The sequence below is a fragment of the Beta vulgaris genome, chromosome 6 (genome assembly GCF_026745355.1).
Source record: "Beta vulgaris subsp. vulgaris cultivar EL10 chromosome 6, EL10.2, whole genome shotgun sequence".
NCBI classification, from domain to species: domain Eukaryota; kingdom Viridiplantae; phylum Streptophyta; class Magnoliopsida; order Caryophyllales; family Amaranthaceae; genus Beta; species Beta vulgaris.
This window is the reverse complement of record NC_079207.1, coordinates 57,670,041-57,677,646: the sequence shown is the minus strand read 5'-3', so window position 1 is coordinate 57,677,646 and position 7,606 is coordinate 57,670,041. Positions and strand designations below refer to the sequence as shown.

General features: G+C 37.2%; 1 pseudogene; it reads left to right on the top strand.

Annotated features, from left to right (window-relative positions):
* Window positions 1-221: 221 nt before the first annotated feature.
* On the top strand, window positions 222-4,188 carry LOC130591864 (uncharacterized; annotated as a pseudogene).
* The last annotated feature ends 3,418 nt before the right edge of the window (window positions 4,189-7,606 follow it).

Genomic DNA, 7,606 nt, shown 5'->3' with positions numbered 1-7,606 from the left:
AGATTGTCAATAGAAAAATGGCTATTTGGTAATAAGCATATTTGTTTTTTTGTTTTATTTGCATTCGGATGAATTACAAATCTATTATGCATCGAAACTAAATTTTTTGTCAAACCATATATTATGTGTAGTGCTACAAACCCGAATAAATTTGAAGACCAAGTTATATCAGAGATTCAAACTATGGTGGATGAATATAATGCTCTTGCAAAAAATTTAGGATGGCAAGGGATCGCTTTTGTTCAAGTACATGCAGGAATGTCCGGTTGAAACTTATTGGACGAAGGGATTCCGATGGAAGGACTTACAACCTCCCAACAGCTTCTGAAGTTGCTGCACTTATTGTTGGAGATGTTGATACTGGTGATAAAAGGGATATAGTTTGGAAACACAAAATGGCAAATTAAAACAAATATCTGAGCTTCATCCATCTTACCTTCCAATGCAGTACCCTTTGTTATTTCCGTATGGTGAAGATGGTTATAGGGTAGATGTTATGCATAGAGATAAGTCTCCTTCGGAAGCGCGTCTAAGAAAAGGGATAGGCTTACCATGAGGGAGTTCTTTGCTTATCGGATTCAAGATCGTCGCAATGAATTTTCAACAATTTTACTTTCTAGAAGGCTTTATCAACAATTTTTAGTTGATGGTTGCACAATGATGGAAGCAAAAGGTTGTCTTTCATTAGAAATAATCAACAAGCATTGAGAGCTGATAATGTCAAGAATTTGAAGAATGCGATTGACAGAGGAGACACTGATGGCGTATCTACTGGTAATCGTGTAGTTTTACCAGCCTCATTCACCGGAGGTCATAGCTACATGAGAGAAAATTACCAAGATGCAATGGCAATTTATAGGTGGTATGGCTATCCAGATTTATTTATAACATTTACATGCAATCCTAAATGCCCCGAGATCACAAGATTTGTGAAAAAGAAGGGTCTGAGGCCTGAAGATAGACCAGTTATTGTTTGTCGTGTTTTTAAGATCAAACTTGACAAGCTGGTGAATGATTTGAAAGAGCGAAAGATTTTTGGAAGAGTAAGAGCTGGTAAGCATATATTATTTCATTAATATTTATGATGTTTCAAATTTAACGTATCATTTCTATTTATAAAGTTATATGTGTTTGCTTTTTTAATATACGAGTTCAACCTATTGTTAAATTTTACATAATGTTTACAGTTGTGTATACCATCGAATTTCAAAAACGCGGTCTTCCTCATGCACATATACTCCTGTTCCTTCATCGTGATGATAAATTTCCTAACACAGAGGACATCGACAAGATAATATGTGCTGAGTTGCCAGACAAAGAAGAGAATCCAGAACTATACGAAGTAGTGACTGAGTTGATGATACATGGTCCATGTGGTAATGCTAACACGAATGCACCGTGTATGGTGGATAAAAAATGCTCCAAACATTTTCCAAAAAAGTTTAATGAGATGACAAAGATTGACGAAGAAGGGTACCCAATTTATAGAAGAAGAGATACTGGAGCAAAGGTTGATAAAAATGGTTTTCATCTAGATAACCGATTTGTGGTTCCATACAACCCATATTTGCTTCTTAAGTATCGTGCACACATTAATGTAGAATGGTGCAACAGTCAAGATCAATCAAGTATTTTTTTCAAATATATCAACAAGGGGTATGACAGGGTTACTGCAGCAGCTTATCACAATCAACAAAATCCCGACGATCCTGAAAAAATTGATGAGATCAAGATGTATTATGATTGTCGGTATATTTCTCCTTGCAGGCTGTTTGGAGGATTTTTGGGTTTAACATTCATTATAGAACACCTCCTGTTGAAAGATTAAGTTTTCATCTACCCGATGAACAAATGGTTATGTTTTCTGATGACTCGCATGTTGAATCCGTCCTTGAAAGGCCAAATATTGAGAGGACAAAGTTCTTATCCTGGATGGAATGCAATAAGACATATGATGAAGCTAGAGAATTAAGCTATATGGAATTCCCAACCAAATTCGTGTGGAAAAAAGATAAAAGAGAGTGGATGCCACGTAGAAGAGTTTTGCAATGGATTTATCATGTTATGCCTGGCGCTGGTGAAAAGTATTATTTGAGAACCTTGCTGAATTTTGTAAAAGGTGCTACATGTTATGAGGATATAAGGACAGTTGATGGTGTTCTTTATGATTCTTTTAAAGAAGCTTGCTATGCAAGAGGGTTATTAGATGATGACAAGGAGTATGTTGATGCTATAACTGAAGCAAGTTTTAGAGAGTCAGGTTGGTATCTTAGAAATTATTCTGCATGCTACTATTATCTGGTAGTTTATCAAAACCAGAAGATGTTTGGCATAAGACTTGGCATCTACTATCAGATGACATCCTCCACAGACAACGAACCATTATGCAAAATCAAGGTATTTTCATCTATAACACACTTTATCTATATTTAGTCTGAAATGTATACCACTAACGTCTATCATGACTAATCAAGACCTTTGTATAAATAATATTTGAGGAAACTTATATGAACTTGGATTATGTGTTTAGATCTTAATCTAACTGATGAGCAACTACAAATGTATGCTTTGGCTGATATTGAAGTAAGACTACAGAGTAATGGGAGCACCCTTCGTAAATTTAGTGTTATGCCTTTTCCTGATGAGTTAATCACATCCGAGGGTCAAAACAAGCTCATATTCGACGAACTGTCTTATGACAAAGAAGCTTTGAGAAAAGAGCATGAAGAACTTTCATCCTGCTTAACTTGCGAGCAAAGAGTGTATATGATGAAATAATGATCGATGTTTCACGAGGAAAAGGTGGCGTATTCTTTGTTTATGGTTATGGAGGTACGGGTAAAACTTATGTTTGGAAAACTCTTTGTGCTGCCATAAGGAGTAAAGGAGAAATCGTTTTCCAGTGGCCTCGAGTGGTATTGCCTCACTCCTTCTTCCAAGAGGAAGAACTGCTCATTCAAGATTTGGAATACCGTTAAATGTTAGTGAAAACTCAACATGTGTTGGCATCAAACCCGGTTCAGACTTGGCTGCGCTACTCATGAAAACAAAGCTAATTATTTGGGATGAAGCGCCAATGATGCACAAGTATTGCTTCGAAGCACTTGATAGAAGTTTGAAAGACATCATGCAGTCTGTGGATCCTTCTAATAAGTACAAACCATTTGGTGGTTTGGTTGTCGTTTTCGATGGTGATTTTAGGCAGATATTGCCTGTAATCCCTAAAGGAAGTAGACAAGATATCGTGTTCTCAGCCTTAAGTTCTTCTTATATATGGAATTCATGTAAGGTGTTGAAATTGACGAGAAATATGCGTCTACAAAATGGATCTTCTGAAACAAGTTTGAAGGAGGTGAAAGAATTTTCAGAATGGATACTTAGTGTTGGAGATGGAAATGCAGGAGGTCCAACGAAGGCGAGGCCGAAATTAAGGTGTCAAATGATATACTCATAGAAGGGGAATCTGATCCTATAGCGGCAATTGTGGAAAGCACATATCCTCTCTTAAAGGATCACTTGTGGGAGCCAAAATATTTTCAAGAAAGGGCTATTTTAGCCCCAACATATGAGATAGTTGAGATGGTGAATGATTACGTACTATCCCATTTACCGGAGAGGAGAAATTGTATCTCAGCTCAGATGCATAAGCAATGTTGAAGGCAATTTAGGAGCGAGTGAAATTTACTCAACTGAATTTCTAAATACCATTAGATGTTCAGGCCTACCTAATCACCATTTAAGATTAAAGGTAGGTGCACCTGTTATGCTGTTACGAAATATAGACCAGACATCTGGGTTGTGCAACGGTACGAGGCTGGTGATTAAGCATCTTGGGAATCGTGTTATTGAAGCTGTAGTCATTTCTGGAAGTAACGTGGGGGATAAGGTATTTATTCCTCGCATGACTTTGACTCCATCTGATGCAACGAGATTTCCAATTAAGTTTCAAAGAAGGCAGTTCCCTTTGGTCGTTTGTTTTGCTATGACTATAAACAAAAGTCAGGGTCAATCACTATTGCAGGTAGGTTTAATCTCCCTAGACCGGTTTTTAGTCATGGTCAGTTCTATGTTGCCATTTCTAGAGTAACAAACAAACAAGGCCTCAAGATCTTAATTTGTAACAAAGAACACGGAGGATCAAATACCACGAGTAATGTTGTTTATAAGGAAGTGTTCCAGAACTTATGATTTAATTTGATTATTGATGTAAGCTACTCACTTTTAATTTTATTATATGTTTACTTTCTATAAGTCGTATTCTTTAGTAAACGTTTGTTCTGCTTTACGGTACTATAAACTACTTATTACATAGTAGCTAATCATTCTTTTCTTATATTATATAGATTTAAAGATTCAATTCCGAAAAACCTATATGTTACTACATTGAACTTACAAGAACACTGGTCTCTCATGCAAATTTGTTGTCTTTATATGTTCAATGGTAATAGTAAGTCGATTCCTATACACTAAAAAGATTAAACATTACATCAAGAATCACATCTTCATGTAGAATACTTCTAAATAAAATAATAATCTATACACATAAGTATCTAATATTTATAAAATAAAATACTTACCGTGCATTTTGCACGGGTCAAAAAACTAGTTATATTATGGATTATAACTTTAAAAACATATCTATATCTATACAAATATATTAAAAGGCGTGCGTGATAATGTATAAACGCAACGTGGCACCTCTATTACTCCACTAGAATTGTCTAATGTACATACGTCATGTATGTCAATTAACAAAAGTAAAATCAACTTGCAAAAAGATTTGAACTCGTGACCTATTGCTATTATGCATGACACAATTACCATTTCAACCAATTTTTAGTCATGCTTTAAGTGTCCATATTATTATATTTGTACCTTTTAAATGTTCAGTTTTCTTTAATATATTTTAATAGAAATGGAAAAAATTAAGTATCAAGTTTGGAAAACAACACCAACCCAGGGCAACGTTCGGACCCAAATGTAAATAAAAAAAACTAGAAAATGTATCTTATAAAATTTGATCCCATGACCTCAAGCTTATACACTAAAGCGTTAACCACCAAACCAAGTAATATTTGGTGTTATATTTATGAAGTAAAATGTTAATAAATAAAAATTATAATTACTTGAGACATAACCCGGACCCAAAAAATAATTGTTATTAAATAGTAGTTCATGTTCACTAACTAAGACTCCGTTTAATGGTAGTCGCACAAGACCTCCGTAACCATCGGAAAGGCCTTATCAGCTTTGCATGTGACATCACAACTTTGAGATAATGCTGATCGTCCATATTGAATTGAAGACGACCTTACGTTAATATCAACATTTTAGAGTCACAAGCAATCTTTATTATTCATTTCATGTCAAAAACTATTAAGTGCTTCTAAATTAAGATGGGGAGAGTATGTAGGATAGTGATGGACTTAGGCACGTATTCCATATGGTAATGTAATAACAAGTATGTGGCTTAAACGATTTTACACTAACTTTAATAGTGGGGTAAAGATGTTTTGTCTTACGCAAAGGCTACATATATATGGGTGTATGTGGGCAACATATATAAACACTAGGTATATGTGTTACTATTATAATTTACGGTTATTTCACCAAATAACACCGACAAATTAAGAAATTCACCATATACCCTTAATGTTTCAGAAATGCACTGTATACCCTTGAGTTTCGAAAACTGTGCACCAGATACCCTTTCCTAACTGCCGTTAACCTACCGTTAGATTTATTTACGATTTTACCAGCATTAACCCCTAATCCTAATTAAACCTAACACTAATCCTACCCCTAAACCCTCCCCCTTACCCTAACCTTACCCCTTGGCAGTCCCCACCCCACCCCAGCCCCTCCCCCTCGCCCTCCCCCTCTTCCACCGCCTATGTGCGTGCCGGCCTCCCCACCCCCTGCTCGTCCATTCGCGGACTACCCCTCACCCTCCCTTTCGAACACCTAACCCCCACCCCTCCCCTTCGAACACCGACCATCCCTCACCCTCCCTTTCGAACACCAAACCCCCACCCCTCCCCTTCGAACACCGACCACCCCTCACCTTCCCTTTCGAACACCAAACCCCCACCCCTCCCCTTCGAACAACGGAGAGATAGAGAGAAAAACGCGACGAAGGAGAGAGACAAAACGCGACTGCGACACCACAGCTCCGGCGAGCAGAGGAGAGAAAACTTCGTTAGGAATTCGAGGTAACAATCACGAACAGAGGAGAGAGAAAACGAGTGCGACAGAGGGAGGGGGAGGGGGAGGGGAGGGGGTTTGGTGTTCGAAAACACTTCGCAGGTTGCGGCAGAGGGAGGGGGTGGGAGGTTGCGGCAGAGGGAGGGGGAGGGGTGGGGGTTGCGGCAGAGGGAGGGGGAAGGGGTGGGAGTTGCGACAGAATGAGGGGGAGGGGTGGGAGTTGCGACGGAGGGAGGGGAGGGGTTGGGGGCTGCGGCAGGGGAGGGGTGGGGGTTGCGGCAGAGGTAGGGTGGGTGGGGTTATGGTGGAGGGGGAGGGGGAGGGGGAAGGGGAAGGGGAGGGGGCTGGGCTGGGCTAGGCTAAGGGCAAAGGATTAGGGTTTAGATTTTAGGGTTAGTATTTAGATTAGGGTTAGGGATTAGGTTTAGATTTTTGGGTTAGGAGTTAATTGTGGCAAAATGGCAAATAAAGTCAACGGTGAGTTAACGGCAGTTAAAAAAGGGTATTTGGTGCACAAAAATGAAAAGTCAAGGGTATATGGTGAATTGTTGAAACATGGAGGGTATATTGTCAATTTGTTGATTTGTCGAGGGTATTTGGTGAAATAACCGTAAAATTATACCTTGTGTATGTCTTATTACTAAAAATATTACAAACTTATAATGTTTCGACAGATAATTTTATTTTTATTGATTTGTTCTTTAGCTTTGTTTAAAAAATTCGTTTTATGAAATTTTCTTTGTTTAGATTTATATGATCCTTTGCTTAAATCTAAAAAAAAATTGTAACTTTTTTGTTAGATTATTCGTATTAGTTTCATCTTATTCATCTTCATCATATTTCTTCTATTGATTTCTATTAAATTTTCCTATCGTCTTCAATTATTTAATTTGTTCGTAATATAAAAATGTTATATTTTCATCCCTACCATGTAATAAAATTTAATTTGAAATATAGTATTTCAACAGTATATGTATTATGTAAATTCAAATATTGTTGAATAACAAAATAGGTTCAAATAATTCTAAATTTGTAATTTTTTTAGTAACAGTATTTATTTTTGTAATAACACATACAAATGATATACATTTTAGTAGTAAACATATATCCAATGTGTGCCTGACTCAGGTCCACGGTCCACCGAGTGTAGGAAACACCAACACATTGGCTGATAAGGCATACATAACATGCTAAAGAAATACCCCAACATAATGTTGGGAGTAAGGATTTTCATTCTGTACATGCCAGATCATATATTAGTAACTGCATCCAATCTCCAAAAAAATCCCAATTGTTTCTATTTTTGAAATGGAATATTTACGGAATCGCAATGAATAGCATGGTATTTACACGAGATTCCTCGTTCTTATTCTTAAGTTCGTTCCCGAGAGGGCTTAGTTGA